Source organism: Phyllobates terribilis, unplaced genomic scaffold (genome assembly GCF_046119375.1).
Source record: "Phyllobates terribilis strain yellow unplaced genomic scaffold, ASM4611937v1 Scaffold_1274__1_contigs__length_337103, whole genome shotgun sequence".
Taxonomy (NCBI): Eukaryota; Metazoa; Chordata; class Amphibia; order Anura; family Dendrobatidae; genus Phyllobates; species Phyllobates terribilis.
Genome location: NW_027364034.1, coordinates 84,019 through 107,935, shown reverse-complemented (window position 1 = coordinate 107,935; position 23,917 = coordinate 84,019). Strand labels below are relative to the sequence as shown.

The 23,917-nt window shown below is 44.8% G+C and overlaps 18 non-coding genes across 18 annotated transcripts; all 18 read right to left on the bottom strand.

The window, feature by feature from the left end:
• Positions 1-499: 499 nt before the first annotated feature.
• LOC141243833 (U2 spliceosomal RNA) lies at positions 500-690 on the bottom strand. The gene has a single exon (XR_012307852.1). It is a non-coding gene; the product is annotated as a U2 spliceosomal RNA (small nuclear RNA).
• Positions 691-1,805: 1,115 nt separating this feature from the next.
• Positions 1,806-1,996, bottom strand: LOC141243832 (U2 spliceosomal RNA). The gene has a single exon (XR_012307851.1). It is a non-coding gene; the product is annotated as a U2 spliceosomal RNA (small nuclear RNA).
• A 1,115-nt stretch (positions 1,997-3,111) lies between these two features.
• On the bottom strand, positions 3,112-3,302 carry LOC141243830 (U2 spliceosomal RNA). The gene has a single exon (XR_012307849.1). It is a non-coding gene; the product is annotated as a U2 spliceosomal RNA (small nuclear RNA).
• Positions 3,303-4,417: 1,115 nt separating this feature from the next.
• On the bottom strand, positions 4,418-4,608 carry LOC141243829 (U2 spliceosomal RNA). The gene has a single exon (XR_012307848.1). It is a non-coding gene; the product is annotated as a U2 spliceosomal RNA (small nuclear RNA).
• A 1,115-nt stretch (positions 4,609-5,723) lies between these two features.
• On the bottom strand, positions 5,724-5,914 carry LOC141243994 (U2 spliceosomal RNA). Its single transcript, XR_012308003.1, has one exon. It is a non-coding gene; the product is annotated as a U2 spliceosomal RNA (small nuclear RNA).
• Positions 5,915-7,028: 1,114 nt separating this feature from the next.
• Positions 7,029-7,219, bottom strand: LOC141243828 (U2 spliceosomal RNA). Its single transcript, XR_012307847.1, has one exon. It is a non-coding gene; the product is annotated as a U2 spliceosomal RNA (small nuclear RNA).
• A 1,115-nt stretch (positions 7,220-8,334) lies between these two features.
• LOC141243984 (U2 spliceosomal RNA) lies at positions 8,335-8,525 on the bottom strand. Its single transcript, XR_012307993.1, has one exon. It is a non-coding gene; the product is annotated as a U2 spliceosomal RNA (small nuclear RNA).
• Positions 8,526-9,640: 1,115 nt separating this feature from the next.
• Positions 9,641-9,831, bottom strand: LOC141243827 (U2 spliceosomal RNA). The gene has a single exon (XR_012307846.1). It is a non-coding gene; the product is annotated as a U2 spliceosomal RNA (small nuclear RNA).
• A 1,115-nt stretch (positions 9,832-10,946) lies between these two features.
• LOC141243993 (U2 spliceosomal RNA) lies at positions 10,947-11,137 on the bottom strand. Its single transcript, XR_012308002.1, has one exon. It is a non-coding gene; the product is annotated as a U2 spliceosomal RNA (small nuclear RNA).
• Positions 11,138-12,251: 1,114 nt separating this feature from the next.
• On the bottom strand, positions 12,252-12,442 carry LOC141243826 (U2 spliceosomal RNA). Its single transcript, XR_012307845.1, has one exon. It is a non-coding gene; the product is annotated as a U2 spliceosomal RNA (small nuclear RNA).
• A 1,115-nt stretch (positions 12,443-13,557) lies between these two features.
• On the bottom strand, positions 13,558-13,748 carry LOC141243972 (U2 spliceosomal RNA). Its single transcript, XR_012307982.1, has one exon. It is a non-coding gene; the product is annotated as a U2 spliceosomal RNA (small nuclear RNA).
• A 1,115-nt stretch (positions 13,749-14,863) lies between these two features.
• Positions 14,864-15,054, bottom strand: LOC141244066 (U2 spliceosomal RNA). Its single transcript, XR_012308055.1, has one exon. It is a non-coding gene; the product is annotated as a U2 spliceosomal RNA (small nuclear RNA).
• A 1,115-nt stretch (positions 15,055-16,169) lies between these two features.
• Positions 16,170-16,360, bottom strand: LOC141244065 (U2 spliceosomal RNA). The gene has a single exon (XR_012308054.1). It is a non-coding gene; the product is annotated as a U2 spliceosomal RNA (small nuclear RNA).
• Positions 16,361-17,475: 1,115 nt separating this feature from the next.
• Positions 17,476-17,666, bottom strand: LOC141244064 (U2 spliceosomal RNA). The gene has a single exon (XR_012308053.1). It is a non-coding gene; the product is annotated as a U2 spliceosomal RNA (small nuclear RNA).
• Positions 17,667-18,780: 1,114 nt separating this feature from the next.
• On the bottom strand, positions 18,781-18,971 carry LOC141244062 (U2 spliceosomal RNA). The gene has a single exon (XR_012308052.1). It is a non-coding gene; the product is annotated as a U2 spliceosomal RNA (small nuclear RNA).
• Positions 18,972-20,086: 1,115 nt separating this feature from the next.
• LOC141244061 (U2 spliceosomal RNA) lies at positions 20,087-20,277 on the bottom strand. Its single transcript, XR_012308051.1, has one exon. It is a non-coding gene; the product is annotated as a U2 spliceosomal RNA (small nuclear RNA).
• A 1,115-nt stretch (positions 20,278-21,392) lies between these two features.
• LOC141244059 (U2 spliceosomal RNA) lies at positions 21,393-21,583 on the bottom strand. The gene has a single exon (XR_012308049.1). It is a non-coding gene; the product is annotated as a U2 spliceosomal RNA (small nuclear RNA).
• A 1,115-nt stretch (positions 21,584-22,698) lies between these two features.
• LOC141244058 (U2 spliceosomal RNA) lies at positions 22,699-22,889 on the bottom strand. Its single transcript, XR_012308048.1, has one exon. It is a non-coding gene; the product is annotated as a U2 spliceosomal RNA (small nuclear RNA).
• Positions 22,890-23,917: the final 1,028 nt, after the last annotated feature.

Here is a 23,917-nt window from a genome sequence, read left to right as displayed (position 1 = left end):
GGAGACAACGTTTCAGAAAAGGCATTGTAGCAAACCAAAAAAGAAATATTAAGCGCAGCAGAGTAACCAGCGCACATACCTGTTAGCTCAGGTGAGTTTAAAAGGCTGCTGTTGATAACAAGGGCATTTGCTAAATAGATGGTGTGTGTGCAACAATATACTGAAAGGTCAATTATATTGTGCAGCTTATCTCACCACCTGTAGTTATTTAGGTGAAAGCTCCAAAATGCTTGCCTAATATGTCTGTTTATCCAAAAGGAAGTAAAAAGGGAGAGCTAGAAAGATAGCATTGCATCACATTACATGGCAATGCAATGCACAGTTGCTGAAGTTGAACCAAAATGAGCTTGTAATCTGGCTTCTGCAACTTTGAACATGAAAAATCCAATGAGGAGAAGAAAAGCAAAGCCAAAGAGTCCATCCCAAAATCCGACAAACAAGCAAAATGAACAAAAAACATTGAATTCAATTCTTTCTGATTTTAGAAACTGCATTAAAGAAGGGGTGCACCGGTCCTGGAGATACTGCAATACCAGGTCAATGCGTGGAGTGGACAGAGCAAGCTCTTTTTCCATCTCCCTGTTCTAAAAATCCATTTAATATATGGTCCCCAGATAGGGGACGTATCAGATATTAAACTGATAAGAACAGATACTACACTTGATCTTAGCCAAAAGGCCGAGAAGCGATAACCAGAATTGGTTTCAAACTACGGAGCCACCCAAGGATCCTGAAAAGTCCATTTGTGGAGATGAGCTCCTGGACTCCCGTTAAGAAGACATGTTGTCAACCTCTAGATCCCTTACATGCCTGCACTTTTCGGCTTGCTGCTGCTGCAATCCACGCGTTTTAGATCTGCATAACTCCACCTCTTTAAACACAGCACCTTCACCCCCTGCTGTTCCCACCCGCCTCAACACCGTTGGAAGGGAGGAGAACCAATTAAGGCGGGGGGTGGGGTGGAACGAGCAGCTGTCTACCCTTAGCAGGAGGGCTCCTGATTACATACCTCTCCTGCTGCTGCTGCTGCTGGCTGTCCAGCAGCAGACTGAAGGTGGCTGCTGCTGTGCACAGGTATATAAAGGCTCAGAGCCTATTATGACACGCGCAGCCAGCGTTCCATTGCCACATTCCATCTACTGCAGGCAGGATACCTGGCTGGCTGAATGTCGCTGAGAAGCTCACAGAGACCGCCATAAGCAACAGTTTAACAGAATGCCACAGACTAATCAACCAAACTTTTTGGGTTGGGTTCTCTTTTATAGTCTGCAGGCATTAAATGAAAGAAGTCAGTGTTCCAGCAGAAGGAGACAACGTTTCAGAAAAGGCATTGTAGCAAACCAAAAAAGAAATTTTAAGCGCAGCAGAGTAACCAGCGCACATACCTGTTAGCTCAGGTGAGTTTAAAAGGCTGCTGTTGATAACAAGGGCATTTGCTAAATAGATGGTGTGTGTGCAACAATATACTGAAAGGTCAATTATATTGTGCAGCTTATCTCACCACCTGTAGTTATTTAGGTGAAAGCTCCAAAATGCTTGCCTAATATGTCTGTTTATCCAAAAGGAAGTAAAAAGGGAGAGCTAGAAAGATAGCATTGCATCACATTACATGGCAATGCAATGCACAGTTGCTGAAGTTGAACCAAAATGAGCTTGTAATCTGGCTTCTGCAACTTTGAACATGAAAAATCCAATGAGGAGAAGAAAAGCAAAGCCAAAGAGTCCATCCCAAAATCCGACAAACAAGCAAAATGAACAAAAAACATTGAATTCAATTCTTTCTGATTTTAGAAACTGCATTAAAGAAGGGGTGCACCGGTCCTGGAGATACTGCAATACCAGGTCAATGCGTGGAGTGGACAGAGCAAGCTCTTTTTCCATCTCCCTGTTCTAAAAATCCATTTAATATATGGTCCCCAGATAGGGGACGTATCAGATATTAAACTGATAAGAACAGATACTACACTTGATCTTAGCCAAAAGGCCGAGAAGCGATAACCAGAATTGGTTTCAAACTACGGAGCCACCCAAGGATCCTGAAAAGTCCATTTGTGGAGATGAGCTCCTGGACTCCCGTTAAGAAGACATGTTGTCAACCTCTAGATCCCTTACATGCCTGCACTTTTCGGCTTGCTGCTGCTGCAATCCACGCGTTTTAGATCTGCATAACTCCACCTCTTTAAACACAGCACCTTCACCCCCTGCTGTTCCCACCCGCCTCAACACCGTTGGAAGGGAGGAGAACCAATTAAGGCGGGGGGTGGGGTGGAACGAGCAGCTGTCTACCCTTAGCAGGAGGGCTCCTGATTACATACCTCTCCTGCTGCTGCTGCTGCTGGCTGTCCAGCAGCAGACTGAAGGTGGCTGCTGCTGTGCACAGGTATATAAAGGCTCAGAGCCTATTATGACACGCGCAGCCAGCGTTCCATTGCCACATTCCATCTACTGCAGGCAGAATACCTGGCTGGCTGAATGTCGCTGAGAAGCTCACAGAGACCGCCATAAGCAACAGTTTAACAGAATGCCACAGACTAATCAACCAAACTTTTTGGGTTGGGTTCTCTTTTATAGTCTGCAGGCATTAAATGAAAGAAGTCAGTGTTCCAGCAGAAGGAGACAACGTTTCAGAAAAGGCATTGTAGCAAACCAAAAAAGAAATTTTAAGCGCAGCAGAGTAACCAGCGCACATACCTGTTAGCTCAGGTGAGTTTAAAAGGCTGCTGTTGATAACAAGGGCATTTGCTAAATAGATGGTGTGTGTGCAACAATATACTGAAAGGTCAATTATATTGTGCAGCTTATCTCACCACCTGTAGTTATTTAGGTGAAAGCTCCAAAATGCTTGCCTAATATGTCTGTTTATCCAAAAGGAAGTAAAAAGGGAGAGCTAGAAAGATAGCATTGCATCACATTACATGGCAATGCAATGCACAGTTGCTGAAGTTGAACCAAAATGAGCTTGTAATCTGGCTTCTGCAACTTTGAACATGAAAAATCCAATGAGGAGAAGAAAAGCAAAGCCAAAGAGTCCATCCCAAAATCCGACAAACAAGCAAAATGAACAAAAAACATTGAATTCAATTCTTTCTGATTTTAGAAACTGCATTAAAGAAGGGGTGCACCGGTCCTGGAGATACTGCAATACCAGGTCAATGCGTGGAGTGGACAGAGCAAGCTCTTTTTCCATCTCCCTGTTCTAAAAATCCATTTAATATATGGTCCCCAGATAGGGGACGTATCAGATATTAAACTGATAAGAACAGATACTACACTTGATCTTAGCCAAAAGGCCGAGAAGCGATAACCAGAATTGGTTTCAAACTACGGAGCCACCCAAGGATCCTGAAAAGTCCATTTGTGGAGATGAGCTCCTGGACTCCCGTTAAGAAGACATGTTGTCAACCTCTAGATCCCTTACATGCCTGCACTTTTCGGCTTGCTGCTGCTGCAATCCACGCGTTTTAGATCTGCATAACTCCACCTCTTTAAACACAGCACCTTCACCCCCTGCTGTTCCCACCCGCCTCAACACCGTTGGAAGGGAGGAGAACCAATTAAGGCGGGGGGTGGGGTGGAACGAGCAGCTGTCTACCCTTAGCAGGAGGGCTCCTGATTACATACCTCTCCTGCTGCTGCTGCTGCTGGCTGTCCAGCAGCAGACTGAAGGTGGCTGCTGCTGTGCACAGGTATATAAAGGCTCAGAGCCTATTATGACACGCGCAGCCAGCGTTCCATTGCCACATTCCATCTACTGCAGGCAGGATACCTGGCTGGCTGAATGTCGCTGAGAAGCTCACAGAGACCGCCATAAGCAACAGTTTAACAGAATGCCACAGACTAATCAACCAAACTTTTTGGGTTGGGTTCTCTTTTATAGTCTGCAGGCATTAAATGAAAGAAGTCAGTGTTCCAGCAGAAGGAGACAACGTTTCAGAAAAGGCATTGTAGCAAACCAAAAAAGAAATTTTAAGCGCAGCAGAGTAACCAGCGCACATACCTGTTAGCTCAGGTGAGTTTAAAAGGCTGCTGTTGATAACAAGGGCATTTGCTAAATAGATGGTGTGTGTGCAACAATATACTGAAAGGTCAATTATATTGTGCAGCTTATCTCACCACCTGTAGTTATTTAGGTGAAAGCTCCAAAATGCTTGCCTAATATGTCTGTTTATCCAAAAGGAAGTAAAAAGGGAGAGCTAGAAAGATAGCATTGCATCACATTACATGGCAATGCAATGCACAGTTGCTGAAGTTGAACCAAAATGAGCTTGTAATCTGGCTTCTGCAACTTTGAACATGAAAAATCCAATGAGGAGAAGAAAAGCAAAGCCAAAAAGTCCATCCCAAAATCCGACAAACAAGCAAAATGAACAAAAAACATTGAATTCAATTCTTTCTGATTTTAGAAACTGCATTAAAGAAGGGGTGCACCGGTCCTGGAGATACTGCAATACCAGGTCAATGCGTGGAGTGGACAGAGCAAGCTCTTTTTCCATCTCCCTGTTCTAAAAATCCATTTAATATATGGTCCCCAGATAGGGGACGTATCAGATATTAAACTGATAAGAACAGATACTACACTTGATCTTAGCCAAAAGGCCGAGAAGCGATAACCAGAATTGGTTTCAAACTACGGAGCCACCCAAGGATCCTGAAAAGTCCATTTGTGGAGATGAGCTCCTGGACTCCCGTTAAGAAGACATGTTGTCAACCTCTAGATCCCTTACATGCCTGCACTTTTCGGCTTGCTGCTGCTGCAATCCACGCGTTTTAGATCTGCATAACTCCACCTCTTTAAACACAGCACCTTCACCCCCTGCTGTTCCCACCCGCCTCAACACCGTTGGAAGGGAGGAGAACCAATTAAGGCGGGGGGTGGGGTGGAACGAGCAGCTGTCTACCCTTAGCAGGAGGGCTCCTGATTACATACCTCTCCTGCTGCTGCTGCTGCTGGCTGTCCAGCAGCAGACTGAAGGTGGCTGCTGCTGTGCACAGGTATATAAAGGCTCAGAGCCTATTATGACACGCGCAGCCAGCGTTCCATTGCCACATTCCATCTACTGCAGGCAGGATACCTGGCTGGCTGAATGTCGCTGAGAAGCTCACAGAGACCGCCATAAGCAACAGTTTAACAGAATGCCACAGACTAATCAACCAAACTTTTTGGGTTGGGTTCTCTTTTATAGTCTGCAGGCATTAAATGAAAGAAGTCAGTGTTCCAGCAGAAGGAGACAACGTTTCAGAAAAGGCATTGTAGCAAACCAAAAAAGAAATTTTAAGCGCAGCAGAGTAACCAGCGCACATACCTGTTAGCTCAGGTGAGTTTAAAAGGCTGCTGTTGATAACAAGGGCATTTGCTAAATAGATGGTGTGTGTGCAACAATATACTGAAAGGTCAATTATATTGTGCAGCTTATCTCACCACCTGTAGTTATTTAGGTGAAAGCTCCAAAATGCTTGCCTAATATGTCTGTTTATCCAAAAGGAAGTAAAAAGGGAGAGCTAGAAAGATAGCATTGCATCACATTACATGGCAATGCAATGCACAGTTGCTGAAGTTGAACCAAAATGAGCTTGTAATCTGGCTTCTGCAACTTTGAACATGAAATATCCAATGAGGAGAAGAAAAGCAAAGCCAAAGAGTCCATCCCAAAATCCGACAAACAAGCAAAATGAACAAAAAACATTGAATTCAATTCTTTCTGATTTTAGAAACTGCATTAAAGAAGGGGTGCACCGGTCCTGGAGATACTGCAATACCAGGTCAATGCGTGGAGTGGACAGAGCAAGCTCTTTTTCCATCTCCCTGTTCTAAAAATCCATTTAATATATGGTCCCCAGATAGGGGACGTATCAGATATTAAACTGATAAGAACAGATACTACACTTGATCTTAGCGAAAAGGCCGAGAAGCGATAACCAGAATTGGTTTCAAACTACGGAGCCACCCAAGGATCCTGAAAAGTCCATTTGTGGAGATGAGCTCCTGGACTCCCGTTAAGAAGACATGTTGTCAACCTCTAGATCCCTTACATGCCTGCACTTTTCGGCTTGCTGCTGCTGCAATCCACGCGTTTTAGATCTGCATAACTCCACCTCTTTAAACACAGCACCTTCACCCCCTGCTGTTCCCACCCGCCTCAACACCGTTGGAAGGGAGGAGAAACAATTAAGGCGGGGGGTGGGGTGGAACGAGCAGCTGTCTACCCTTAGCAGGAGGGCTCCTGATTACATACCTCTCCTGCTGCTGCTGCTGCTGGCTGTCCAGCAGCAGACTGAAGGTGGCTGCTGCTGTGCACAGGTATATAAAGGCTCAGAGCCTATTATGACACGCGCAGCCAGCGTTCCATTGCCACATTCCATCTACTGCAGGCAGGATACCTGGCTGGCTGAATGTCGCTGAGAAGCTCACAGAGACCGCCATAAGAACAGTTTAACAGAATGCCACAGACTAATCAACCAAACTTTTTGGGTTGGGTTCTCTTTTATAGTCTGCAGGCATTAAATGAAAGAAGTCAGTGTTCCAGCAGAAGGAGACAACGTTTCAGAAAAGGCATTGTAGCAAACCAAAAAAGAAATTTTAAGCGCAGCAGAGTAACCAGCGCACATACCTGTTAGCTCAGGTGAGTTTAAAAGGCTGCTGTTGATAACAAGGGCATTTGCTAAATAGATGGTGTGTGTGCAACAATATACTGAAAGGTCAATTATATTGTGCAGCTTATCTCACCACCTGTAGTTATTTAGGTGAAAGCTCCAAAATGCTTGCCTAATATGTCTGTTTATCCAAAAGGAAGTAAAAAGGGAGAGCTAGAAAGATAGCATTGCATCACATTACATGGCAATGCAATGCACAGTTGCTGAAGTTGAACCAAAATGAACTTGTAATCTGGCTTCTGCAACTTTGAACATGAAAAATCCAATGAGGAGAAGAAAAGCAAAGCCAAAGAGTCCATCCCAAAATCCGACAAACAAGCAAAATGAACAAAAAACATTGAATTCAATTCTTTCTGATTTTAGAAACTGCATTAAAGAAGGGGTGCACCGGTCCTGGAGATACTGCAATACCAGGTCAATGCGTGGAGTGGACAGAGCAAGCTCTTTTTCCATCTCCCTGTTCTAAAAATCCATTTAATATATGGTCCCCAGATAGGGGACGTATCAGATATTAAACTGATAAGAACAGATACTACACTTGATCTTAGCCAAAAGGCCGAGAAGCGATAACCAGAATTGGTTTCAAACTACGGAGCCACCCAAGGATCCTGAAAAGTCCATTTGTGGAGATGAGCTCCTGGACTCCCGTTAAGAAGACATGTTGTCAACCTCTAGATCCCTTACATGCCTGCACTTTTCGGCTTGCTGCTGCTGCAATCCACGCGTTTTAGATCTGCATAACTCCACCTCTTTAAACACAGCACCTTCACCCCCTGCTGTTCCCACCCGCCTCAACACCGTTGGAAGGGAGGAGAACCAATTAAGGCGGGGGGTGGGGTGGAACGAGCAGCTGTCTACCCTTAGCAGGAGGGCTCCTGATTACATACCTCTCCTGCTGCTGCTGCTGCTGGCTGTCCAGCAGCAGACTGAAGGTGGCTGCTGCTGTGTACAGGTATATAAAGGCTCAGAGCCTATTATGACACGCGCAGCCAGCGTTCCATTGCCACATTCCATCTACTGCAGGCAGGATACCTGGCTGGCTGAATGTCGCTGAGAAGCTCACAGAGACCGCCATAAGCAACAGTTTAACAGAATGCCACAGACTAATCAACCAAACTTTTTGGGTTGGGTTCTCTTTTATAGTCTGCAGGCATTAAATGAAAGAAGTCAGTGTTCCAGCAGAAGGAGACAACGTTTCAGAAAAGGCATTGTAGCAAACCAAAAAAGAAATTTTAAGCGCAGCAGAGTAACCAGCGCACATACCTGTTAGCTCAGGTGAGTTTAAAAGGCTGCTGTTGATAACAAGGGCATTTGCTAAATAGATGGTGTGTGTGCAACAATATACTGAAAGGTCAATTATATTGTGCAGCTTATCTCACCACCTGTAGTTATTTAGGTGAAAGCTCCAAAATGCTTGCCTAATATGTCTGTTTATCCAAAAGGAAGTAAAAAGGGAGAGCTAGAAAGATAGCATTGCATCACATTACATGGCAATGCAATGCACAGTTGCTGAAGTTGAACCAAAATGAGCTTGTAATCTGGCTTCTGCAACTTTGAACATGAAAAATCCAATGAGGAGAAGAAAAGCAAAGCCAAAGAGTCCATCCCAAAATCCGACAAACAAGCAAAATGAACAAAAAACATTGAATTCAATTCTTTCTGATTTTAGAAACTGCATTAAAGAAGGGGTGCACCGGTCCTGGAGATACTGCAATACCAGGTCAATGCGTGGAGTGGACAGAGCAAGCTCTTTTTCCAACTCCCTGTTCTAAAAATCCATTTAATATATGGTCCCCAGATAGGGGACGTATCAGATATTAAACTGATAAGAACAGATACTACACTTGATCTTAGCGAAAAGGCCGAGAAGCGATAACCAGAATTGGTTTCAAACTACGGAGCCACCCAAGGATCCTGAAAAGTCCATTTGTGGAGATGAGCTCCTGGACTCCCGTTAAGAAGACATGTTGTCAACCTCAAGATCCCTTACATGCCTGCACTTTTCGGCTTGCTGCTGCTGCAATCCACGCGTTTTAGATCTGCATAACTCCACCTCTTTAAACACAGCACCTTCACCCCCTGCTGTTCCCACCCGCCTCAACACCGTTGGAAGGGAGGAGAACCAATTAAGGCGGGGGGTGGGGTGGAACGAGCAGCTGTCTACCCTTAGCAGGAGGGCTCCTGATTACATACCTCTCCTGCTGCTGCTGCTGCTGGCTGTCCAGCAGCAGACTGAAGGTGGCTGCTGCTGTGCACAGGTATATAAAGGCTCAGAGCCTATTATGACACGCGCAGCCAGCGTTCCATTGCCACATTCCATCTACTGCAGGCAGGATACCTGGCTGGCTGAATGTCGCTGAGAAGCTCACAGAGACCGCCATAAGCAACAGTTTAACAGAATGCCACAGACTAATCAACCAAACTTTTTGGGTTGGGTTCTCTTTTATAGTCTGCAGGCATTAAATGAAAGAAGTCAGTGTTCCAGCAGAAGGAGACAACGTTTCAGAAAAGGCATTGTAGCAAACCAAAAAAGAAATTTTAAGCGCAGCAGAGTAACCAGCGCACATACCTGTTAGCTCAGGTGAGTTTAAAAGGCTGCTGTTGATAACAAGGGCATTTGCTAAATAGATGGTGTGTGTGCAACAATATACTGAAAGGTCAATTATATTGTGCAGCTTATCTCACCACCTGTAGTTATTTAGGTGAAAGCTCCAAAATGCTTGCCTAATATGTCTGTTTATCCAAAAGGAAGTAAAAAGGGAGAGCTAGAAAGATAGCATTGCATCACATTACATGGCAATGCAATGCACAGTTGCTGAAGTTGAACCAAAATGAGCTTGTAATCTGGCTTCTGCAACTTTGAACATGAAAAATCCAATGAGGAGAAGAAAAGCAAAGCCAAAAAGTCCATCCCAAAATCCGACAAACAAGCAAAATGAACAAAAAACATTGAATTCAATTCTTTCTGATTTTAGAAACTGCATTAAAGAAGGGGTGCACCGGTCCTGGAGATACTGCAATACCAGGTCAATGCGTGGAGTGGACAGAGCAAGCTCTTTTTCCATCTCCCTGTTCTAAAAATCCATTTAATATATGGTCCCCAGATAGGGGACGTATCAGATATTAAACTGATAAGAACAGATACTACACTTGATCTTAGCCAAAAGGCCGAGAAGCGATAACCAGAATTGGTTTCAAACTACGGAGCCACCCAAGGATCCTGAAAAGTCCATTTGTGGAGATGAGCTCCTGGACTCCCGTTAAGAAGACATGTTGTCAACCTCTAGATCCCTTACATGCCTGCACTTTTCGGCTTGCTGCTGCTGCAATCCACGCGTTTTAGATCTGCATAACTCCACCTCTTTAAACACAGCACCTTCACCCCCTGCTGTTCCCACCCGCCTCAACACCGTTGGAAGGGAGGAGAACCAATTAAGGCGGGGGGTGGGGTGGAACGAGCAGCTGTCTACCCTTAGCAGGAGGGCTCCTGATTACATACCTCTCCTGCTGCTGCTGCTGCTGGCTGTCCAGCAGCAGACTGAAGGTGGCTGCTGCTGTGCACAGGTATATAAAGGCTCAGAGCCTATTATGACACGCGCAGCCAGCGTTCCATTGCCACATTCCATCTACTGCAGGCAGGATACCTGGCTGGCTGAATGTCGCTGAGAAGCTCACAGAGACCGCCATAAGCAACAGTTTAACAGAATGCCACAGACTAATCAACCAAACTTTTTGGGTTGGGTTCTCTTTTATAGTCTGCAGGCATTAAATGAAAGAAGTCAGTGTTCCAGCAGAAGGAGACAACGTTTCAGAAAAGGCATTGTAGCAAACCAAAAAAGAAATTTTAAGCGCAGCAGAGTAACCAGCGCACATACCTGTTAGCTCAGGTGAGTTTAAAAGGCTGCTGTTGATAACAAGGGCATTTGCTAAATAGATGGTGTGTGTGCAACAATATACTGAAAGGTCAATTATATTGTGCAGCTTATCTCACCACCTGTAGTTATTTAGGTGAAAGCTCCAAAATGCTTGCCTAATATGTCTGTTTATCCAAAAGGAAGTAAAAAGGGAGAGCTAGAAAGATAGCATTGCATCACATTACATGGCAATGCAATGCACAGTTGCTGAAGTTGAACCAAAATGAGCTTGTAATCTGGCTTCTGCAACTTTGAACATGAAATATCCAATGAGGAGAAGAAAAGCAAAGCCAAAGAGTCCATCCCAAAATCCGACAAACAAGCAAAATGAACAAAAAACATTGAATTCAATTCTTTCTGATTTTAGAAACTGCATTAAAGAAGGGGTGCACCGGTCCTGGAGATACTGCAATACCAGGTCAATGCGTGGAGTGGACAGAGCAAGCTCTTTTTCCATCTCCCTGTTCTAAAAATCCATTTAATATATGGTCCCCAGATAGGGGACGTATCAGATATTAAACTGATAAGAACAGATACTACACTTGATCTTAGCGAAAAGGCCGAGAAGCGATAACCAGAATTGGTTTCAAACTACGGAGCCACCCAAGGATCCTGAAAAGTCCATTTGTGGAGATGAGCTCCTGGACTCCCGTTAAGAAGACATGTTGTCAACCTCTAGATCCCTTACATGCCTGCACTTTTCGGCTTGCTGCTGCTGCAATCCACGCGTTTTAGATCTGCATAACTCCACCTCTTTAAACACAGCACCTTCACCCCCTGCTGTTCCCACCCGCCTCAACACCGTTGGAAGGGAGGAGAACCAATTAAGGCGGGGGGTGGGGTGGAACGAGCAGCTGTCTACCCTTAGCAGGAGGGCTCCTGATTACATACCTCTCCTGCTGCTGCTGCTGCTGGCTGTCCAGCAGCAGACTGAAGGTGGCTGCTGCTGTGCACAGGTATATAAAGGCTCAGAGCCTATTATGACACGCGCAGCCAGCGTTCCATTGCCACATTCCATCTACTGCAGGCAGGATACCTGGCTGGCTGAATGTCGCTGAGAAGCTCACAGAGACCGCCATAAGAACAGTTTAACAGAATGCCACAGACTAATCAACCAAACTTTTTGGGTTGGGTTCTCTTTTATAGTCTGCAGGCATTAAATGAAAGAAGTCAGTGTTCCAGCAGAAGGAGACAACGTTTCAGAAAAGGCATTGTAGCAAACCAAAAAAGAAATTTTAAGCGCAGCAGAGTAACCAGCGCACATACCTGTTAGCTCAGGTGAGTTTAAAAGGCTGCTGTTGATAACAAGGGCATTTGCTAAATAGATGGTGTGTGTGCAACAATATACTGAAAGGTCAATTATATTGTGCAGCTTATCTCACCACCTGTAGTTATTTAGGTGAAAGCTCCAAAATGCTTGCCTAATATGTCTGTTTATCCAAAAGGAAGTAAAAAGGGAGAGCTAGAAAGATAGCATTGCATCACATTACATGGCAATGCAATGCACAGTTGCTGAAGTTGAACCAAAATGAACTTGTAATCTGGCTTCTGCAACTTTGAACATGAAAAATCCAATGAGGAGAAGAAAAGCAAAGCCAAAGAGTCCATCCCAAAATCCGACAAACAAGCAAAATGAACAAAAAACATTGAATTCAATTCTTTCTGATTTTAGAAACTGCATTAAAGAAGGGGTGCACCGGTCCTGGAGATACTGCAATACCAGGTCAATGCGTGGAGTGGACAGAGCAAGCTCTTTTTCCATCTCCCTGTTCTAAAAATCCATTTAATATATGGTCCCCAGATAGGGGACGTATCAGATATTAAACTGATAAGAACAGATACTACACTTGATCTTAGCCAAAAGGCCGAGAAGCGATAACCAGAATTGGTTTCAAACTACGGAGCCACCCAAGGATCCTGAAAAGTCCATTTGTGGAGATGAGCTCCTGGACTCCCGTTAAGAAGACATGTTGTCAACCTCTAGATCACTTACATGCCTGCACTTTTCGGCTTGCTGCTGCTGCAATCCACGCGTTTTAGATCTGCATAACTCCACCTCTTTAAACACAGCACCTTCACCCCCTGCTGTTCCCACCCGCCTCAACACCGTTGGAAGGGAGGAGAACCAATTAAGGCGGGGGGTGGGGTGGAACGAGCAGCTGTCTACCCTTAGCAGGAGGGCTCCTGATTACATACCTCTCCTGCTGCTGCTGCTGCTGGCTGTCCAGCAGCAGACTGAAGGTGGCTGCTGCAGTGCACAGGTATATAAAGGCTCAGAGCCTATTATGACACGCGCAGCCAGCGTTCCATTGCCACATTCCATCTACTGCAGGCAGGATACCTGGCTGGCTGAATGTCGCTGAGAAGCTCACAGAGACCGCCATAAGCAACAGTTTAACAGAATGCCACAGACTAATCAACCAAACTTTTTGGGTTGGGTTCTCTTTTATAGTCTGCAGGCATTAAATGAAAGAAGTCAGTGTTCCAGCAGAAGGAGACAACGTTTCAGAAAAGGCATTGTAGCAAACCAAAAAAGAAATTTTAAGCGCAGCAGAGTAACCAGCGCACATACCTGTTAGCTCAGGTGAGTTTAAAAGGCTGCTGTTGATAACAAGGGCATTTGCTAAATAGATGGTGTGTGTGCAACAATATACTGAAAGGTCAATTATATTGTGCAGCTTATCTCACCACCTGTAGTTATTTAGGTGAAAGCTCCAAAATGCTTGCCTAATATGTCTGTTTATCCAAAAGGAAGTAAAAAGGGAGAGCTAGAAAGATAGCATTGCATCACATTACATGGCAATGCAATGCACAGTTGCTGAAGTTGAACCAAAATGAACTTTCAATCTGGCTTCTGCAACTTTGAACATGAAAAATCCAATGAGGAGAAGAAAAGCAAAGCCAAAGAGTCCATCCCAAAATCCGACAAACAAGCAAAATGAACAAAAAACATTGAATTCAATTCTTTCTGATTTTAGAAACTGCATTAAAGAAGGGGTGCAACGGTCCTGGAGATACTGCAATACCAGGTCAATGCGTGGAGTGGACAGAGCAAGCTCTTTTTCCATCTCCCTGTTCTAAAAATCCATTTAATATATGGTCCCCAGATAGGGGACGTATCAGATATTAAACTGATAAGAACAGATACTACACTTGATCTTAGCCAAAAGGCCGAGAAGCGATAACCAGAATTGGTTTCAAACTACGGAGCCACCCAAGGATCCTGAAAAGTCCATTTGTGGAGATGAGCTCCTGGACTCCCGTTAAGAAGACATGTTGTCAACCTCTAGATCACTTACATGCCTGCACTTTTCGGCTTGCTGCTGCTGCAATCCACGCGTTTTAGATCTGCATAACTCCACCTCTTTAAACACAGCACCTTCACCCCCTGCTGTTCCCACCCGCCTCAACACCGTTGGAAGGGAGGAGAACCAATTAAGGCGGGGGGTGGGGTGGAACGAGCAGCTGTCTACCCTTAGCAGGAGGGCTCCTGATTACATACCTCTCCTGCTGCTGCTGCTGCTGGCTGTCCAGCAGCAGACTGAAGGTGGCTGCTGCAGTGCACAGGTATATAAAGGCTCAGAGCCTATTATGACACGCGCAGCCAGCGTTCCATTGCCACATTCCATCTACTGCAGGCAGGATACCTGGCTGGCTGAATGTCGCTGAGAAGCTCACAGAGACCGCCATAAGCAACAGTTTAACAGAATGCCCCAGACTAATCAACCAAACTTTTTGGGTTGGGTTCTCTTTTATAGTCTGCAGGCATTAAATGAAAGAAGTCAGTGTTCCAGCAGAAGGAGACAACGTTTCAGAAAAGGCATTGTAGCAAACCAAAAAAGAAATTTTAAGCGCAGCAGAGTAACCAGCGCACATACCTGTTAGCTCAGGTGAGTTTAAAAGGCTGCTGTTGATAACAAGGGCATTTGCTAAATAGATGGTGTGTGTGCAACAATATACTGAAAGGTCAATTATATTGTGCAGCTTATCTCACCACCTGTAGTTATTTAGGTGAAAGCTCCAAAATGCTTGCCTAATATGTCTGTTTATCCAAAAGGAAGTAAAAAGGGAGAGCTAGAAAGATAGCATTGCATCACATTACATGGCAATGCAATGCACAGTTGCTGAAGTTGAACCAAAATGAGCTTGTAATCTGGCTTCTGCAACTTTGAACATGAAAAATCCAATGAGGAGAAGAAAAGCAAAGCCAAAGAGTCCATCCCAAAATCCGACAAACAAGCAAAATGAACAAAAAACATTGAATTCAATTCTTTCTGATTTTAGAAACTGCATTAAAGAAGGGGTGCACCGGTCCTGGAGATACTGCAATACCAGGTCAATGCGTGGAGTGGACAGAGCAAGCTCTTTTTCCATCTCCCTGTTCTAAAAATCCATTTAATATATGGTCCCCAGATAGGGGACGTATCAGATATTAAACTGATAAGAACAGATACTACACTTGATCTTAGCCAAAAGGCCGAGAAGCGATAACCAGAATTGGTTTCAAACTACGGAGCCACCCAAGGATCCTGAAAAGTCCATTTGTGGAGATGAGCTCCTGGACTCCCGTTAAGAAGACATGTTGTCAACCTCTAGATCCCTTACATGCCTGCACTTTTCGGCTTGCTGCTGCTGCAATCCACGCGTTTTAGATCTGCATAACTCCACCTCTTTAAACACAGCACCTTCACCCCCTGCTGTTCCCACCCGCCTCAACACCGTTGGAAGGGAGGAGAACCAATTAAGGCGGGGGGTGGGGTGGAACGAGCAGCTGTCTACCCTTAGCAGGAGGGCTCCTGATTACATACCTCTCCTGCTGCTGCTGCTGCTGGCTGTCCAGCAGCAGACTGAAGGTGGCTGCTGCTGTGCACAGGTATATAAAGGCTCAGAGCCTATTATGACACGCGCAGCCAGCGTTCCATTGCCACATTCCATCTACTGCAGGCAGGATACCTGGCTGGCTGAATGTCGCTGAGAAGCTCACAGAGACCGCCATAAGCAACAGTTTAACAGAATGCCACAGACTAATCAACCAAACTTTTTGGGTTGGGTTCTCTTTTATAGTCTGCAGGCATTAAATGAAAGAAGTCAGTGTTCCAGCAGAAGGAGACAACGTTTCAGAAAAGGCATTGTAGCAAACCAAAAAAGAAATTTTAAGCGCAGCAGAGTAACCAGCGCACATACCTGTTAGCTCAGGTGAGTTTAAAAGGCTGCTGTTGATAACAAGGGCATTTGCTAAATAGATGGTGTGTGTGCAACAATATACTGAAAGGTCAATTATATTGTGCAGCTTATCTCACCACCTGTAGTTATTTAGGTGAAAGCTCCAAAATGCTTGCCTAATATGTCTGTTTATCCAAAAGGAAGTAAAAAGGGAGAGCTAGAAAGATAGCATTGCATCACATTACATGGCAATGCAATGCACAGTTGCTGAAGTTGAACCAAAATGAGCTTGTAATCTGGCTTCTGCAACTTTGAACATGAAAAATCCAATGAGGAGAAGAAAAGCAAAGCCAAAGAGTCCATCCCAAAATCCGACAAACAAGCAAAATGAACAAAAAACATTGAATTCAATTCTTTCTGATTTTAGAAACTGCATTAAAGAAGGGGTGCACCGGTCCTGGAGATACTGCAATACCAGGTCAATGCGTGGAGTGGACAGAGCAAGCTCTTTTTCCATCTCCCTGTTCTAAAAATCCATTTAATATATGGTCCCCAGATAGGGGACGTATCAGATATTAAACTGATAAGAACAGATACTACACTTGATCTTAGCCAAAAGGCCGAGAAGCGATAACCAGAATTGGTTTCAAACTACGGAGCCACCCAAGGATCCTGAAAAGTCCATTTGTGGAGATGAGCTCCTGGACTCCCGTTAAGAAGACATGTTGTCAACCTCTAGATCCCTTACATGCCTGCACTTTTCGGCTTGCTGCTGCTGCAATCCACGCGTTTTAGATCTGCATAACTCCACCTCTTTAAACACAGCACCTTCACCCCCTGCTGTTCCCACCCGCCTCAACACCGTTGGAAGGGAGGAGAACCAATTAAGGCGGGGGGTGGGGTGGAACGAGCAGCTGTCTACCCTTAGCAGGAGGGCTCCTGATTACATACCTCTCCTGCTGCTGCTGCTGCTGGCTGTCCAGCAGCAGACTGAAGGTGGCTGCTGCTGTGCACAGGTATATAAAGGCTCAGAGCCTATTATGACACGCGCAGCCAGCGTTCCATTGCCACATTCCATCTACTGCAGGCAGGATACCTGGCTGGCTGAATGTCGCTGAGAAGCTCACAGAGACCGCCATAAGCAACAGTTTAACAGAATGCCACAGACTAATCAACCAAACTTTTTGGGTTGGGTTCTCTTTTATAGTCTGCAGGCATTAAATGAAAGAAGTCAGTGTTCCAGCAGAAGGAGACAACGTTTCAGAAAAGGCATTGTAGCAAACCAAAAAAGAAATTTTAAGCGCAGCAGAGTAACCAGCGCACATACCTGTTAGCTCAGGTGAGTTTAAAAGGCTGCTGTTGATAACAAGGGCATTTGCTAAATAGATGGTGTGTGTGCAACAATATACTGAAAGGTCAATTATATTGTGCAGCTTATCTCACCACCTGTAGTTATTTAGGTGAAAGCTCCAAAATGCTTGCCTAATATGTCTGTTTATCCAAAAGGAAGTAAAAAGGGAGAGCTAGAAAGATAGCATTGCATCACATTACATGGCAATGCAATGCACAGTTGCTGAAGTTGAACCAAAATGAGCTTGTAATCTGGCTTCTGCAACTTTGAACATGAAAAATCCAATGAGGAGAAGAAAAGCAAAGCCAAAGAGTCCATCCCAAAATCCGACAAACAAGCAAAATGAACAAAAAACATTGAATTCAATTCTTTCTGATTTTAGAAACTGCATTAAAGAAGGGGTGCACCGGTCCTGGAGATACTGCAATACCAGGTCAATGCGTGGAGTGGACAGAGCAAGCTCTTTTTCCATCTCCCTGTTCTAAAAATCCATTTAATATATGGTCCCCAGATAGGGGACGTATCAGATATTAAACTGATAAGAACAGATACTACACTTGATCTTAGCCAAAAGGCCGAGAAGCGATAACCAGAATTGGTTTCAAACTACGGAGCCACCCAAGGATCCTGAAAAGTCCATTTGTGGAGATGAGCTCCTGGACTCCCGTTAAGAAGACATGTTGTCAACCTCTAGATCCCTTACATGCCTGCACTTTTCGGCTTGCTGCTGCTGCAATCCACGCGTTTTAGATCTGCATAACTCCACCTCTTTAAACACAGCACCTTCACCCCCTGCTGTTCCCACCCGCCTCAACACCGTTGGAAGGGAGGAGAACCAATTAAGGCGGGGGTGGGGTGGAACGAGCAGCTGTCTACCCTTAGCAGGAGGGCTCCTGATTACATACCTCTCCTGCTGCTGCTGCTGCTGGCTGTCCAGCAGCAGACTGAAGGTGGCTGCTGCTGTGCACAGGTATATAAAGGCTCAGAGCCTATTATGACACGCGCAGCCAGCGTTCCATTGCCACATTCCATCTACTGCAGGCAGGATACCTGGCTGGCTGAATGTCGCTGAGAAGCTCACAGAGACCGCCATAAGCAACAGTTTAACAGAATGCCACAGACTAATCAACCAAACTTTTTGGGTTGGGTTCTCTTTTATAGTCTGCAGGCATTAAATGAAAGAAGTCAGTGTTCCAGCAGAAGGAGACAACGTTTCAGAAAAGGCATTGTAGCAAACCAAAAAAGAAATTTTAAGCGCAGCAGAGTAACCAGCGCACATACCTGTTAGCTCAGGTGAGTTTAAAAGGCTGCTGTTGATAACAAGGGCATTTGCTAAATAGATGGTGTGTGTGCAACAATATACTGAAAGGTCAATTATATTGTGCAGCTTATCTCACCACCTGTAGTTATTTAGGTGAAAGCTCCAAAATGCTTGCCTAATATGTCTGTTTATCCAAAAGGAAGTAAAAAGGGAGAGCTAGAAAGATAGCATTGCATCACATTACATGGCAATGCAATGCACAGTTGCTGAAGTTGAACCAAAATGAGCTTGTAATCTGGCTTCTGCAACTTTGAACATGAAAAATCCAATGAGGAGAAGAAAAGCAAAGCCAAAGAGTCCATCCCAAAATCCGACAAACAAGCAAAATGAACAAAAAACATTGAATTCAATTCTTTCTGATTTTAGAAACTGCATTAAAGAAGGGGTGCACCGGTCCTGGAGATACTGCAATACCAGGTCAATGCGTGGAGTGGACAGAGCAAGCTCTTTTTCCATCTCCCTGTTCTAAAAATCCATTTAATATATGGTCCCCAGATAGGGGACGTATCAGATATTAAACTGATAAGAACAGATACTACACTTGATCTTAGCCAAAAGGCCGAGAAGCGATAACCAGAATTGGTTTCAAACTACGGAGCCACCCAAGGATCCTGAAAAGTCCATTTGTGGAGATGAGCTCCTGGACTCCCGTTAAGAAGACATGTTGTCAACCTCTAGATCCCTTACATGCCTGCACTTTTCGGCTTGCTGCTGCTGCAATCCACGCGTTTTAGATCTGCATAACTCCACCTCTTTAAACACAGCACCTTCACCCCCTGCTGTTCCCACCCGCCTCAACACCGTTGGAAGGGAGGAGAACCAATTAAGGCGGGGGGTGGGGTGGAACGAGCAGCTGTCTACCCTTAGCAGGAGGGCTCCTGATTACATACCTCTCCTGCTGCTGCTGCTGCTGGCTGTCCAGCAGCAGACTGAAGGTGGCTGCTGCTGTGCACAGGTATATAAAGGCTCAGAGCCTATTATGACACGCGCAGCCAGCGTTCCATTGCCACATTCCATCTACTGCAGGCAGGATACCTGGCTGGCTGAATGTCGCTGAGAAGCTCACAGAGACCGCCATAAGCAACAGTTTAACAGAATGCCACAGACTAATCAACCAAACTTTTTGGGTTGGGTTCTCTTTTATAGTCTGCAGGCATTAAATGAAAGAAGTCAGTGTTCCAGCAGAAGGAGACAACGTTTCAGAAAAGGCATTGTAGCAAACCAAAAAAGAAATTTTAAGCGCAGCAGAGTAACCAGCGCACATACCTGTTAGCTCAGGTGAGTTTAAAAGGCTGCTGTTGATAACAAGGGCATTTGCTAAATAGATGGTGTGTGTGCAACAATATACTGAAAGGTCAATTATATTGTGCAGCTTATCTCACCACCTGTAGTTATTTAGGTGAAAGCTCCAAAATGCTTGCCTAATATGTCTGTTTATCCAAAAGGAAGTAAAAAGGGAGAGCTAGAAAGATAGCATTGCATCACATTACATGGCAATGCAATGCACAGTTGCTGAAGTTGAACCAAAATGAGCTTGTAATCTGGCTTCTGCAACTTTGAACATGAAAAATCCAATGAGGAGAAGAAAAGCAAAGCCAAAGAGTCCATCCCAAAATCCGACAAACAAGCAAAATGAACAAAAAACATTGAATTCAATTCTTTCTGATTTTAGAAACTGCATTAAAGAAGGGGTGCACCGGTCCTGGAGATACTGCAATACCAGGTCAATGCGTGGAGTGGACAGAGCAAGCTCTTTTTCCATCTCCCTGTTCTAAAAATCCATTTAATATATGGTCCCCAGATAGGGGACGTATCAGATATTAAACTGATAAGAACAGATACTACACTTGATCTTAGCCAAAAGGCCGAGAAGCGATAACCAGAATTGGTTTCAAACTACGGAGCCACCCAAGGATCCTGAAAAGTCCATTTGTGGAGATGAGCTCCTGGACTCCCGTTAAGAAGACATGTTGTCAACCTCTAGATCCCTTACATGCCTGCACTTTTCGGCTTGCTGCTGCTGCAATCCACGCGTTTTAGATCTGCATAACTCCACCTCTTTAAACACAGCACCTTCACCCCCTGCTGTTCCCACCCGCCTCAACACCGTTGGAAGGGAGGAGAACCAATTAAGGCGGGGGGTGGGGTGGAACGAGCAGCTGTCTACCCTTAGCAGGAGGGCTCCTGATTACATACCTCTCCTGCTGCTGCTGCTGCTGGCTGTCCAGCAGCAGACTGAAGGTGGCTGCTGCTGTGCACAGGTATATAAAGGCTCAGAGCCTATTATGACACGCGCAGCCAGCGTTCCATTGCCACATTCCATCTACTGCAGGCAGGATACCTGGCTGGCTGAATGTCGCTGAGAAGCTCACAGAGACCGCCATAAGCAACAGTTTAACAGAATGCCACAGACTAATCAACCAAACTTTTTGGGTTGGGTTCTCTTTTATAGTCTGCAGGCATTAAATGAAAGAAGTCAGTGTTCCAGCAGAAGGAGACAACGTTTCAGAAAAGGCATTGTAGCAAACCAAAAAAGAAATTTTAAGCGCAGCAGAGTAACCAGCGCACATACCTGTTAGCTCAGGTGAGTTTAAAAGGCTGCTGTTGATAACAAGGGCATTTGCTAAATAGATGGTGTGTGTGCAACAATATACTGAAAGGTCAATTATATTGTGCAGCTTATCTCACCACCTGTAGTTATTTAGGTGAAAGCTCCAAAATGCTTGCGTAATATGTCTGTTTATCCAAAAGGAAGTAAAAAGGGAGAGCTAGAAAGATAGCATTGCATCACATTACATGGCAATGCAATGCACAGTTGCTGAAGTTGAACCAAAATGAGCTTGTAATCTGGCTTCTGCAACTTTGAACATGAAAAATCCAATGAGGAGAAGAAAAGCAAAGCCAAAGAGTCCATCCCAAAATCCGACAAACAAGCAAAATGAACAAAAAACATTGAATTCAATTCTTTCTGATTTTAGAAACTGCATTAAAGAAGGGGTGCACCGGTCCTGGAGATACTGCAATACCAGGTCAATGCGTGGAGTGGACAGAGCAAGCTCTTTTTCCATCTCCCTGTTCTAAAAATCCATTTAATATATGGTCCCCAGATAGGGGACGTATCAGATATTAAACTGATAAGAACAGATACTACACTTGATCTTAGCCAAAAGGCCGAGAAGCGATAACCAGAATTGGTTTCAAACTGCGGAGCCACCCAAGGATCCTGAAAAGTCCATTTGTGGAGATGAGCTCCTGGACTCCCGTTAAGAAGACATGTTGTCAACCTCTAGATCCCTTACATGCCTGCACTTTTCGGCTTGCTGCTGCTGCAATCCACGCGTTTTAGATCTGCATAACTCCACCTCTTTAAACACAGCACCTTCACCCCCTGCTGTTCCCACCCGCCTCAACACCGTTGGAAGGGAGGAGAACCAATTAAGGCGGGGGGTGGGGTGGAACGAGCAGCTGTCTACCCTTAGCAGGAGGGCTCCTGATTACATACCTCTCCTGCTGCTGCTGCTGCTGGCTGTCCAGCAGCAGACTGAAGGTGGCTGCTGCTGTGCACAGATATATAAAGGCTCAGAGCCTATTATGACACGCGCAGCCAGCGTTCCATTGCCACATTCCATCTACTGCAGGCAGGATACCTGGCTGGCTGAATGTCGCTGAGAAGCTCACAGAGACCGCCATAAGCAACAGTTTAACAGAATGCCACAGACTAATCAACCAAACTTTTTGGGTTGGGTTCTCTTTTATAGTCTGCAGGCATTAAATGAAAGAAGTCAGTGTTCCAGCAGAAGGAGACAACGTTTCAGAAAAGGCATTGTAGCAAACCAAAAAAGAAATTTTAAGCGCAGCAGAGTAACCAGCGCACATACCTGTTAGCTCAGGTGAGTTTAAAAGGCTGCTGTTGATAACAAGGGCATTTGCTAAATAGATGGTGTGTGTGCAACAATATACTGAAAGGTCAATTATATTGTGCAGCTTATCTCACCACCTGTAGTTATTTAGGTGAAAGCTCCAAAATGCTTGCCTAATATGTCTGTTTATCCAAAAGGAAGTAAAAAGGGAGAGCTAGAAAGATAGCATTGCATCACATTACATGGCAATGCAATGCACAGTTGCTGAAGTTGAACCAAAATGAGCTTGTAATCTGGCTTCTGCAACTTTGAACATGAAAAATCCAATGAGGAGAAGAAAAGCAAAGCCAAAGAGTCCATCCCAAAATCCGACAAACAAGCAAAATGAACAAAAAACATTGAATTCAATTCTTTCTGATTTTAGAAACTGCATTAAAGAAGGGGTGCACCGGTCCTGGAGATACTGCAATACCAGGTCAATGCGTGGAGTGGACAGAGCAAGCTCTTTTTCCATCTCCCTGTTCTAAAAATCCATTTAATATATGGTCCCCAGATAGGGGACGTATCAGATATTAAACTGATAAGAACAGATACTACACTTGATCTTAGCCAAAAGGCCGAGAAGCGATAACCAGAATTGGTTTCAAACTACGGAGCCACCCAAGGATCCTGAAAAGTCCATTTGTGGAGATGAGCTCCTGGACTCCCGTTAAGAAGACATGTTGTCAACCTCTAGATCCCTTACATGCCTGCACTTTTCGGCTTGCTGCTGCTGCAATCCACGCGTTTTAGATCTGCATAACTCCACCTCTTTAAACACAGCACCTTCACCCCCTGCTGTTCCCACCCGCCTCAACACCGTTGGAAGGGAGGAGAACCAATTAAGGCGGGGGGTGGGGTGGAACGAGCAGCTGTCTACCCTTAGCAGGAGGGCTCCTGATTACATACCTCTCCTGCTTCTGCTGCTGCTGGCTGTCCAGCAGCAGACTGAAGGTGGCTGCTGCTGTGCACAGGTATATAAAGGCTCAGAGCCTATTATGACACGCGCAGCCAGCGTTCCATTGCCACATTCCATCTACTGCAGGCAGGATACCTGGCTGGCTGAATGTCGCTGAGAAGCTCACAGAGACCGCCATAAGCAACAGTTTAACAGAATGCCACAGACTAATCAACCAAACTTTTTGGGTTGGGTTCTCTTTTATAGTCTGCAGGCATTAAATGAAAGAAGTCAGTGTTCCAGCAGAAGGAGACAACGTTTCAGAAAAGGCATTGTAGCAAACCAAAAAAGAAATTTTAAGCGCAGCAGAGTAACCAGCGCACATACCTGTTAGCTCAGGTGAGTTTAAAAGGCTGCTGTTGATAACAAGGGCATTTGCTAAATAGATGGTGTGTGTGCAACAATATACTGAAAGGTCAATTATATTGTGCAGCTTATCTCACCACCTGTAGTTATTTAGGTGAAAGCTCCAAAATGCTTGCCTAATATGTCTGTTTATCCAAAAGGAAGTAAAAAGGGAGAGCTAGAAAGATAGCATTGCATCACATTACATGGCAATGCAATGCACAGTTGCTGAAGTTGAACCAAAATGAGCTTGTAATCTGGCTTCTGCAACTTTGAACATGAAAAATCCAATGAGGAGAAGAAAAGCAAAGCCAA